General features: G+C 39.0%; 1 protein-coding gene across 3 annotated transcripts in view; it reads right to left on the bottom strand.

Annotated features, from left to right (window-relative positions):
* Positions 1-10,986, bottom strand: part of MARCHF7 (membrane associated ring-CH-type finger 7) — a 46,039-nt gene extending 35,053 nt beyond the window's left edge. The window contains exon 1 of one of the 3 annotated variants that reach the window (XR_009008963.1): positions 10,512-10,986. The gene's annotated coding sequence lies outside the window, so the exon portion shown is untranslated. The remainder of the gene's footprint in view (positions 1-10,511) is intronic. The other 2 variants (XR_009008962.1, XM_057550753.1) reach the window with 2 other exon arrangements.
* Positions 10,987-12,902: the final 1,916 nt, after the last annotated feature.

Raw genomic sequence — 12,902 nt, 5'->3', positions numbered from 1 at the left:
AACCTGCGACAATTATTAATAGTACTTGCGTTGTCTGTTAAAAGCGACCTGGTTTGAATGATAAAGCATACAGTCACCTAATATAAATCTTTACTACCTTCAGCTTTTTATAAATTCTATATATACATCCATACAAAAATTTTTATTAACAAGGTGAATTATGAATTGGACAATTAAAGAAGGCATACATTAGTAGAAAAAATACTAATGGTTAAATACTGACATGCAACAGCCCATAAAAGATTTAACAAGTAGCAAATTTGTTATTTTATCAAGAAGGCTCTACAAACACTAAACAAGAGACTGTATTTGTTGAGGATTTTAAAAGGAAAGATAAAATGTCTTTAAAAAGATACAGGTCTATAGATGGTTCTTTAATAACAGTGCTTCTTAATCATACCTCTCGTAGTTTACTTTGATTATATTTATACCCAATTCTTACTTGCAAAATAAAACTAACCTAGTAGAAAATCTCTCAAAACAAAGCTCTTGGGAGAAAGCAAAGAGGCAGAGTCCTCCGAGAGCTATAATTTATACTGCATGAAACTATTTTTGGCAACTCCTCTACATAAACTGATTGAATTTTGACAATGTAGGTGTTACCAGAAAACTTATGTAATCTGGTTGTATAAGTTGTAGGTCAAAAGTACAAAAAGTAGAAATAATGAATAAAATTAAATAAAATAAGCAGTCCTTGAAAAACTTCTACCAGACCACTTACAAGGTACTATAAGGCATCTTTTCAAGTTCATTCATTCAAGAAATAGTTTTTTACATGCTTAGTATGTGCTAGGCACATTAATACTAAACAAAGGGACAGGGAGAGGGGACAACACTGAACCTACTAAGATAATGACTATGAAGAAGCTGTAGTCTAGTAGAGAACAAACGACACAAATAACCATACAACTTAAACAGTTTTAAGTGCTCTAAAGGAAGAGGTATAAGCCAGAAAAAAAGACTAGCAGGAAAAAAGTATCTGAAGCTCAATGCTTTTAACCAAGACTTAAAGAGTAAAGCACAAAAAGTTCATACGTACAGTCTTTCCTCAGTGGTCAATATAATAGCCTCTTACTTTCCTTTTGCCACTATTTAGTTTCTTTAAATTTCTTTACATTTGATTCTAGAGTTGGATAGTTGAACTGTCTTTCTAGTGATAAGATAAAAACTTATCACCAGGGCTTGGTTTATAGATGTGTGTCCACCTATGCAGACACATGGGACCCTGTGCTTGATTAAAAGCTCTACTGCTGACATCTTGAAATTATTAATACTTTAACCTTTGAACTTGTATTCTGTAAGTGAAGGCAGATAGGATAGTGAAGCATGAGCTTGAGAAGAAGAGATATGTGCCTGTCTGCTATGCCTTGCCACTCAATTTGCATACAGCCCTCATTGCTATGAAGCTTCCATGATTAACATGCTTAATTTTTACTCTCTGAGCCTCACTCAAGTCCTAGGCATGATGGATCCACTGGACTTGTGTGCTCATGTTCCTTATCAACACATCTATGTCTGAGTAAGCTGAGGCACTGACAGCTCCAAGAGGTCATTCCATTTCCATTCTTCAGAACTTGCTTCAACTTCAAATGCAGGAAGAAGGTAATGAACCACAAAGCCACAAAAATCTTATGACCAATATTTGAGATTTTTACTATATTGAACTTTTCAACTTGTGAAGATTCTCTGAAGCTGATATTTAACTGCTAGTTTACCCAACTAGTCTTTTTTTTTTTTTAAGGAATTCGTTTATTTTTATTATTTATTTATTTATTTATTTTTGGCTGTGTTGGGTCTTCGTTTCTGTGCAAGGGCTTTCTCTAGTTGCGGCAAGCGGGGGCCAATCTTCATCGCCGTGCGCGGGCGGGTCTCTCACTATTGCGGCCTCTCTTGTTGCGGAGCACAAGCTCCAGACGCGCAGGCTCAGTAGCTGTGGCTCACGGGCCTAGTTGCTCCGCGGCATGTGGGATCTTCCCAGACCAGGGCTCAAACCCGTGTCCCCTGCATTAGCAGGCAGATTCTCAACCACTGCGCCACCATGGAAGCCCCCAACTAGTCTTAATATCACTGTTAAGTGTTCCCTTACCTTCAGGCATTTTAATAGTAATTGGCATGAGCAACAGAAGTGGAAAACAGATATTCATACCAACTCCAAAATTTATGTAGTCTTTCATCTCATAAACCTGTGGCTTGTTGCCTAGAAAAAATTACTACATTTTTAATAGGTAATTTCATTCAGCTGGGCTTCCTAGGAAACCTCTGAAAAGCTCTTTAAAGCAAGTTCATGTTTTTGGTGGCCCACTAAACACTATAAAGGAGGTTTAGACCAAAAAAAGTTTCTCCCACCTATAAACAGTACAATTCAAATCTATTCTACGGAAATAATCTTAACTTAAACTTTCTCAGTCTAGGTAAAAAGCCTCAAAAAATTCTCTCATTACCTGACATGCAAAATTCTGTGCCCAATGCTATCTGCAAGTTAAGATCTCATAGTCTCATGTCAAATGCAACTGAAAACCTATCACACAACTTATACTAAAACAGACAAATTTAAATTGAATTTTACAATGTTTTTCAGCAAGACTTTACTTGAATATGAGGCCTACTCTAAGTAAACCAACAAAGTTTGTCTCTAATAATACCACACTAGGCCTTGTCTAAAGGCCTTTTCACCCTACTAGTAACAGCACCACTCCCCAATCATACTTTCAGCTGTTTTTCTACTACCTTAAAAGCAAAGTCTAAATTCTTTGCCCCAGTATCCAGAACTCTAACCTACCTTTTCCACTTAACTTCCAGCTACCACCTTAAAAAAAATCCTAGTTCCAGTTCACCCTGGTGGGGAGGAGGTGGCAGGAGTCTCCCTGCACGCTATACCCAGGAGACAGGGAAAAGGGCATAAATCTTGGGACAGCCCCACCTCTGAGGATCAGGCACACAGAGCCCGCCTAAGACTGGAGAAGGATGCATAAAACATAGAACACCTCCTTTCACCATGAACTTTGCTCCAAATAGGAAGGTACAGCAGTTTACTGCTGAGGGAGTTACAGCAGCCTTAGAGCCTTAGACCTCTCTGTGGTGCAGGGCCTGCAGGAAGTTGAGGCTAGTGAAAGAATACTGAAAGAAATCCTCCAGCACTCCAGCCTCACACTAAGCACCATGCAGCAGCAATCCACTACTGCAATACTTTGAAAATACATAAAGCAATAATAAAGTTCAAACCCAGCTTAACTACAAACTAAACCAACTCAACCCACCACACTAACAGTCTGACAAAAGAGTTATGTCCATATCTAGGCATAAAAATTATTGATCTCAGTCTCTACTATTCTTTTATTTCCACTGTTTCCCATTCAATCAAAAATTATAAGACACAAAAATACAAGGAAAAAAAAAAAAACAACAGTTCATCATCAAGAGATAAGAATCAACAGAACCAGATGAAGAGATGGCCCTAGTGTTAGCAAACTGGGAAACTGATGCATTTACCAGTAGCCTAGGCAAAACTGAAAAACTAGGGAACTGGGAAATAGGCTAGAGGAAAACTATCCGGAATGAAGTTCGGAAAAACAGATAATGGTAAATACAAGAGAGGGTTTAAGAGACACTGAGGAAACAGTAAAAAAGACTACTGTACGTTTAATTAGAGTTACAGAAGGAAAGAACTAGAGCATAGAAAAAATTTGAAGAGAAATTGGCTGAACTGATTCGATCAGTCAAGAAGCCCCCCAAAAAACAACTAAAATAATTAGCAATTACACTAATTGCTAGATTACACATTCATACCAGACTGCTAAAAATCATTACACTTAAGAAAATTCTGAAAATGCTATGGGAGCATTGAATGGGGAACCAAAATTTCCAACAAGATGAGAAAGACTTCAGATGAGGTAACATTTGAGTTGACCTCTGAAGATAGAAAATAAAAAAAGAGGAAGAAAGCATAAAGATGCTAAAGCATGTTGAAGAACTGGAAAATGGAAAATAATGTGTTAGGGATGAAAGCAAAGGCTTGGAAAAGGAGAGAGAACAAGAAGGACTCTCAAGGATATAAATACATAAGGTAGATTATATCCAGATTGTAAAGGCAATCTTGTGTCCTTTGCTCAGAAGTTTGTACTTTAATAAGGCAACAATTCTGAAGCTTTTTACGAGCAGGTTGTGTATTACTTTTCTCCCCAAGGACCCCAGAAATTAAGTTCCTGACAGGCAATTAGAGCTTTCAAAGATGAAACAATCAGTGGTCCAACAAAACTTCAGTTTTGCCTAGCCTTAATAATAGATTTATATAGCTCCCTCCATTTCTTACAATTCTGAAAGTCAATAATTTTATTACCTTTGTGGAACCATAGGGAAGAAACTACTGCTATAGGCTTTAGTAGGCTCAGTATCTATCTACTAAAAATTTTGAGACAGCTAAAAACAAACCACCCCCCCAGGCCCCAAACTAAGGACAAGTTATTAGGAAGATACACAGTGGCTCCAAACGAATTAGTAAGAGCCAAAATATGGATAGAAGGTAGATTCAGAACATCCCAAGTAGAAAAGAATGTAGGGATTGGATTATTCAGCATACTGATGAAAAACATTTTTCTCTTTATATATTTGCAGGGAGTTGGGAGTGGAGGACAAAGAAGCACACCAAGATGAGTTGGTTTTTAAAAACAGGTAGCCTGAAGTACCCAAAAGAGGTCTAGAAGCATGCTAGAAATAGTTCTGAAAACCCAGGAGAGCAATCTGGGCTAACTGATTTTCAATCACTTACACTGATTTTACTTTTTCCCATACACATATGCTACCTCCTTGCCTTCTGCTTGAACTGTGTACCTTCTATCTCATCACTCTTGGTAGCCCCCCCCATGAATGTCTAATTAGTAGAATTTAGGGCACTATGAAAAAGTAAACTGAAAAACTTCAGGCAGTATAGGAAAACACTTGGAACAAAGGAGTTCTACACATCACTTAAGAGTAAAGTTTTTTCTGAGCACCGCCACAAGTTGCCTACCAAATAGGACTTGAACTTTTGTTTTCTACCAAATTTGGAAAGCTGTTAATTCCTAAGATAAGAGAAATAGCAGAGCAACGCTCAAAGGTTTTTTGATGATTCTGCTTATAAAGGGATCTCTCAAATAACATGTATCCTCTCAGATCCTCTCATGTTATCCTCTACAGATCACTGTGTCCCCTTCCTACAATAAGTCTTGTTCTGAATCTGTCAACAGTCACATAGTAGTCATAAACCAAATGACCAGACAAACAAAAAGGCCCCAGCCCCATTCATATTAACAAACAGTACAACCTACACCTAAGACTTTCTCTTTATTTTAAATGTATTCATTAACAAAGGTTCTTTTTCCAAAACAGGAAACAGGATAGGCAAGATAAATTAAGCATTGCCCAATTTTTAGCATATGAGCCAACTTCTAACTTTTGTAAAAACATAATTTTGAGAATGCAAGCTTTTAAGTCTATCCCTTACTTGGTGTGACTCTAGGCTTAATCTAATGCTTAATTTCTTCACCTACAAAATGGGAATAATAATAGTACCAACTTTACAGGTATATCATGAGCTTTGCTGGTACACAGTATATAATCCTCAAATACCAGCTATTATTAAGCAATACCATCAGATGTTAAAAGATTTTCATACAAACAGCTTAGTAGGCATTATTTTGGCTTTTTCATTATTTGAAATTTGTCTTTAATACATAGTAAAAAGACTTTTTAAAGTCATTCAGATTTATGTACAGGAGAATACTTGCTGCTGAGTAAAGAAAACTTACATACCTTATATAAGTATATGCATACAAAATTGGGGGAAAAATAGCCATTATTCACATTTTACTGTATATCTGGGTGGGTTTTGTTTTCTTAACTTAGTTTTCCAAAACTTCTTTAATGTATCTGACCTAAGTTTGATAATTAAGGGAAACAGTTACTGGCAGATGAAAAAATATTTTTTTTAATCTTACATTACAATAAAATCTTTAAAATCTATAAAGAACTCCTAAAAACAATTCCCTTTCTAAATTGTAGTACTGCTGGTTTATACCCCTTAGTATCTGTACACCACAAAGTAAGTAGTAAATACTAAGCAACAGAGTACTATTCTATTCTGGTAAATAATAAATGGAAAATAAGGTCAAAATCACTTTGCAAAGTGGAGTTTAGGTTACCTGAGTATGCTTTAAAAAAAATTTTTTTTTACTATGAAAAAATTTCCAACTTACACAAAAGTGGAGACAATAATGAGCCTCCAGAAGCCAAACAACATTCTTCAACAATTATCAACATTTGACTATTTCACCCTCCTCTATTTTAAAGCAAATCCCAGTCATGACATCCTTAAGAATGTCTGTTCTTAAAATATTCTAAGCAACCTGTGGTAATTACAAAGTATGGCTACAAATCCCTCCCAGCTGAATACCCACACCCTTTTGCATTGTCCTCTTGCTGGTCTGCCGGGGAGGAGGTGGAATCTATTTCCTCACCCCTAGAGTGTGGGCTACCTTGTGTGAGACTTACTTTGACTAAGAATACACTATGACATTGTATGATTTCCAAGGCTGTAAGAAGTCGTATAGCTTCCACTTTCACTCTCCTGGAATGCTGTCTTGGGACCCCCATGTCATAAAAGACCACACTAAGCAAAGCCTACATGTTTAACCAACACCAAGTGCCAGAAATGTGAGTGACGCCATCTTGGACCTGAATCCTTCAGCTGAATAACTGATACATGAGTGAACCCAGGGGAAACCAGAACTACCCAACAGGCACACAGAGCTGTAAAAACACTGTAAACAGCAGTTTTAACCCACAGGGTTTTGAGGTGGTGTGTTATGTAGCAACAGAGTAAAGCTTTGTAACATTTCTTTTACTTTCCTACAATTATCATTATGCATCCGGTCTTATGAAAAATCTGATTCGATTTCAGGGTCTAACTTAGACTTTGTCTTTAATATCCAGGGGAGTTACAGTTACTGAATTACCAAAAGCACAACATTACTACACAATAAATTCATGGCATGAAGACCAGAGTTATCATAGAAAATACCAATGTATTTCAATAGCCAATAATCTTCCAGAAATATAAACACAGTTACAATTCCTTTATTTACCTCTATTTGGTATATCCTTTTGTTTAAAAAATCTGCTTCTGGGAAAAAAATTTTTTTTTCTTAATGGGAAATCGTAGTGTTTTATTGATCCTAGTGAACATGGAGACATGAAAACTAAAGGTAGTCACATAAGGAAAGCACTTCTAAAGCACAGAACTTTTGGGGTCTTTAAAAAAAATGCCTTGATTTTTAGCTGACAAATATTTAAGACATAAAGATACACCCAGGTCTTAAAAAATACTATCAATAACTAGAAAAAAGTTCAACATCTCCATGAGAAAATAGGACTATCATGTTAAGTCTACGTTAGAATACTTTGAAATAATCTGTCCTCCTTTGAAGTGTATTTAATCTGTGTCAAGTTTCAATCTTCATTCCATAACTGGAAACCATTTTAGAGTTATTCTGAAAGTGGGAAACACGTTACACTGAAGTGCAATGATCATAATGAAGAGATGAAAACTAACTTTTAAGGTTCAAAATCTGCCTTCTTAAAGTTATTGACAAAAGTGGGTATATGACAGTAGGTAATTTTAAAACCAGGTGTTCAACTTATCTAGTCTAACCAGTAGAGCCACAGAGAAATACATTTGAGAACAAGAAAAACCAGTTTTGACCACATGAGTTTGGACCAGAGAAGAAAAGTTAAAAACTAAGATCATGAAAAGTAAAACCCAGCCAACTCTCAAATTATAATTTTATCCTGCTCCCCATTTCTGTGTTCATCTTATGATTAGCAAGTGTATTAACAATCGAATTTTTGCAAAATAATAATTGAGAAGATAAATTATTTCACTATAATTCTACTTTAGTGAATTCAAGTAGATCTTAGAACTCAAAATCTTTACTCAGTTTTAAACTGTAATTACACTAATGTGATCAGTTGTTGATTCAGTTATTTAACAGTTAAAAGGTTCATTAGTTAAGTTTAATTTGTTGGTTAAAAATTTGTTGGTTAAAATTAGTTAAGCTTAATTTGTTGGTTAAAACAAGGTTTGATACAACCTTGTGCATTTCACTTATGCATTCCCCACTGTTCTTTATTACTAGCACTTAATTATCTGTAGTAACAGAAGGATGCATCAGCATAGATAATTTAAAATCATTTTTTATTTGGCTTAGGGACACAACAGCTCTTTATTCCCAACAGCATAGAGCACTAACTTTCTAAAACACTACTGAAGGTCTTTCATGTCATGCTCTAACCCTCCATTCAATCGTTTCAGCTATGGGGAACAAACTGTCCATTCCTAAAACAAACCATGATACCATGACTTTCAGTTTCCTTATCAAACTCCTAATCATCCTTCACATCTCAGTTCAAGCAATACTTCCTGTAAAAATTTCCCCCAAGATCAAACACCTCTTCTCTGTGCTCCCACAAATACTACCATATATCAATACTTACACTAAGATAATAGCAGTTGTTGTTTATACGTTAGTCTGATGATTAAATTGTGAGTTGTGGAAGGTAGAAGCTGTGTCAACCTCCTTCTTGTAATGTGAAGCCCTAATCTAGTAGCTAAAATACAACAAACTTTCAAAAATTGTTTTACATTATTTGATAGTTTTACACCATTACAATTATTTTCCTAAAATTAAGCGGGCAACTCTTGAACATATACCAGATGAACAGCTGTGTGAAATGGATATGTAGCTGGTTAAAAACTGGGGCCATGGATGTCTTTTTATGTTCAAGCTTATTACCTGACACCTTCACATAGAACATATGTGCATGTCTATATAGGGGCATCTTTGTGCTTTACCTGGGAAATTAAACTCTCTTACCAATGTGACAGAAACAGAAATTGCCTGTACTTAAATAAGCAGGAATTTTTAACCATTCTTATTCACGACATTTGACCCAGCACGCAACTTCGGAAAAAAACTCAGGGCTATGCTTACCGACCATGCTTACATCTGTGGTATAATTTAGGGCAAAAAAAGAGCTGTAAAATGTTCTTATCTAAAAACATTTGTAGTATAGAACTTACATAAGTGTATATTATTGTGCGTGTGAGAAGCAGTCAGTACTCTGTGAGGGACATATTACAGGGAGAGTAACATTTGAAGAATGCATGAATATAAACAACTGGACTTAGTATCAATTCCAACTACTTACATTCATCAAAAGTTCATTCTGCAAGTATTATGTCCCCCAGCATGCTGACTGCTACACACTACTTCATCTAATTTGATCCTCATTTCAACTCTAGGAAGAGATTAAATAATTATGGCGAAATCAAGACTCAAACCCAGACCGGCCTCTAATGCCTCCTACGCCACTGCTGTTTCACAAAATGCTGGAGAGCTGTAAATCAAATACTGACCCCATTTCTGAAACACAATTTTATCTCACGGAAAAGAAAAAAATCTAGTTACAGTCTGTGTCTGCCTTTTTAACAACAGTATACCGTTTGATTTTAAATCAAAAATTCATCTTTAACCTTATCTCTTAGTCCTAGACAGAAACGGACAGATGAGAGAAAGAAAAGGAGAAAATTTTAAATTATTTTATTAATGAAAAAAAAAACCTAAAACATCCTACAAAATCGAAAAAAAATTACTCAATTCAATTTCACTTGGCACCTTTGCTCTTAATAGCGCCAAACGACAACGGTCGTGATCAATGTATTACCAAGACAAAGATGTTCCCCATATATTTACGTCTGTTCGTAGGAAAAAAGAATTACAGTATTTTTGCTGTGTGTACACATTCATCTTCTCTACGCAGTTTCATCAAAATGAGGGAGTACTGTATTCAACTACTAGTGCCTTCCATATTTCACTTCTTACGCCAACAGGTCCGTTTTTATACATACCACCACCTAGTTCAATTTGAATAACATACAATTTACCACAATACAAAAGAAATCCCAAAGTATCACGATACTCAAGATCTGGGACGATCAATGAGCAAATCTTTATCCCATCTAAGGGGCTGGCAAAGTCCCTTCAATTCGAAGCTGGGTTGGCAGAGCCCTAAGCCTCCCTGCCTTCAACACCTCGCTCATTAAATACCTCACTCGTGACACTCCCGGCCCGCCCGGGAGAACCCTCCTCACCCCAGTCGAAGAGGAGGCAGCCAAAGGCCAAAACAGGGCTCAAGCCCCTTGCCCTCGCCCGCCGCACGTCCACTCGGAAGACACACAGCCTGCCCCCTCCACCCGTCACAAACTCCAACAAGGGACGAAAGGCCACCGGCAGAGGAGGCCTGTGCCCGGCTCCCCTTAGTACCCGCGGTCCCGGATCAAGCTCCTCCGCCCCGATTCTGAGAGGAAGGAGGCGGCCTCGGCGTCCCCAGGCCAGCACTTCGTTTCCTCCCCTCCCCCACCCGCGGCCTTCAGAACCCCCTCCCCGAGAGGGAGAAGCCCGGCCTCCGCAGCTTATTACCCCTGCTCCAGAGCTGGCACTGAACAGGGCGCCTCCCGCTCCCAGCGATCACACCGCCGCCTTCCTCCTCGGAGTTCGAGGCCTCTAATAGAGGCAGAAGAGTCGGCCGCGAAGCACAATGGCGTCCTCCCGACTCCCGGATCCGGCGCAGAACCAGCCACCACCGTTAAATGCCCCTCCCTTCTCCTTCCCCCACTTCGCGGAGTCTTCTGACCTCTCGCGAGAGTGGTGGAGCTGAGCGGATCCGAGAGCTGCGGGCGGGTTCGACGTACCCCACCGCGGGGTGGTGCTCTGACTGCGGCAACCGTTGAAGGGCTGTCTCCGGGGAGGCAGCGAGGCGCCACCGGTAAGCGGCTGCGGCTGGTCGGCCGTTGGGCTGGTGGCTGGGCCGGCGAGTGTGCGGGCCTCGGGAGCGGGGCGCTGGAGGCCCGGCCGTGGTTGGCCGCCGTCGCCTGCCAGGTGAAGGGCTCAGATCCAGCCCTGCCGCTCCCCAGCGTCCAAGTCCGCGCCACAGTCTCTTGCCCTCTCTGGCAAACCTGCAAGGCCCACTGCTCGAAATACCGCCCATCTTTTTTTTTTTTTTTTTTTTTTTTTTTTGCGCTTGGTGAGTGGCGCAGTGAATGTTTATTGACGTGAATCAAACACTGCCTTTCCAACCTCCCCTCCTTCCATTCCCTGGCCGCCCTAGGTGGTGGCAGCGAGCTCTCCCCTTTAAGGGCTGGAGCTCATTTGTCCGGGACCTTTCGTTCCTTGCGGTAATTCGGTGTTGGTGGTGGTGTACTTTTGCAGTCATGTCTTTTAAATCGTGATACTAATCTTTGGTAGTGTAGCTACACATTTTTCAGTAAAAATGCATCCATTTAGAAACAGGGAGGAAAATTGTGAGGTAAATGGTGTGATGAGAATGAAACGAAACTTTCAAAGAGCTATAAATGTGAACGAAGATGTAAATGAATACTAACGAATAAAAGGGAGTAGGTTAGAGAAAAAAGCCACAGTTTCTGTGGATTTAGGTGATATGTGAGTTTTGAATAATGTATCAAACATATAAGTTCTTCACCGGTGAAGATAAGTTATTGAAACTTGGAGGCATACTGATGACACTTGATTTGTAAACTGACCTGTTTTATTGGGTTGTTTAAGCAATTCATTGGATCCAAATAGTTTCAATAAATGAAGTATGAAGTTTATGTGTATTTCTTTGTCATTTCACTTGGAGGGTGTGCATGATCAGTATCATCTCTATTTATTTCACTCTGTCTTGGGGACTAACGGACTGTCCATGCTTCACTATTGTAAATTGTAAAATATTAAAGATCATTATTATTTAAAGTTGGCACATAAATGCCAGTCTAACTTTTAAAAATGTGAGCTGAAGATTAACCATCTGGTGTGGGATAAAGTGAACAGAGATTAAGTTTGAGAAAATTAATTTACCCTGTATAGAAAACTGATTTTTTGCCCCCAGCCTGTTTGAGTGTACCTGTAGCATTGTGGTTATGCGTATACACACCCTGAAGCACCAGACTGCATGGGTTCAAATCCCAGCCCAGCCTCTTACTACCTTTGTTGACTTGAGCAATTCTTTAACCTTGCCAAGCCCAGGTTTCCTGTAAAATGGAGTTAATAAGAATACCCAGGGCTTCCCTGGTGGCGCAGTGGTTGAGAATCTGCCTGCCAATGCAGGGGACACGGGTTCGAGCCCTGGTCTGGGAAGATCCCACATGCCGCGGAGCAACTAGGCCCGTGAGCCACAATTACTGAGCCTGCGCGTCTGGAGCCTGTGCTCCGCAACAAGAGAGGCCATGATAGTGAGAGGCCCGCGCACCGCGATGAGGAGTGGCCCCCACTTGCCACAACTAGAGAAAGCCCTCACACAGAAACGAAGACCCAACACAGCCATAAATAAAATAAATAAATAAAATTAAAAAAAAAAAAAGCATAAATGTTAAAAAAAAAAAAAAAGAATACCGATAACCCACAAGGTTGTTGAAAGGATTAAATGAGATAATGCATCAGTTCCTGGATCATAATAAGCATTCCATAATTGTTAGCTATTACATTCCTTGTCTAAACCACTACTAATACTATCTTCCTGGGGCTTATTACATAGGTCCCTTAAACATCTTCTTCTGAAGTGCATTCTACGCTAGGAGGAATGACTGCACTATTTTCCCGAGCTATGGCAGTCAGACCTGGTAGAGGTAACTTCTCTACAGAAACCCTAAACCTGGCAAAGATGGTTCAGATTTTGACAGATTGTCGCTTCATCCCCACCCAATGCTGATAATATCAGCAGAGGTGAGTGTGGCACCAATTTCCTATGCTAAACAGAACTTCCAAATTAGTTTCTTGTTGATGCTAGTAAATAAAGACCACTAATAAGTATTT

This window comes from Balaenoptera acutorostrata, chromosome 8 (assembly GCF_949987535.1).
Source record: "Balaenoptera acutorostrata chromosome 8, mBalAcu1.1, whole genome shotgun sequence".
NCBI classification, from domain to species: domain Eukaryota; kingdom Metazoa; phylum Chordata; class Mammalia; order Artiodactyla; family Balaenopteridae; genus Balaenoptera; species Balaenoptera acutorostrata.
This window is presented reverse-complemented; position numbering and strand designations above follow the sequence as displayed.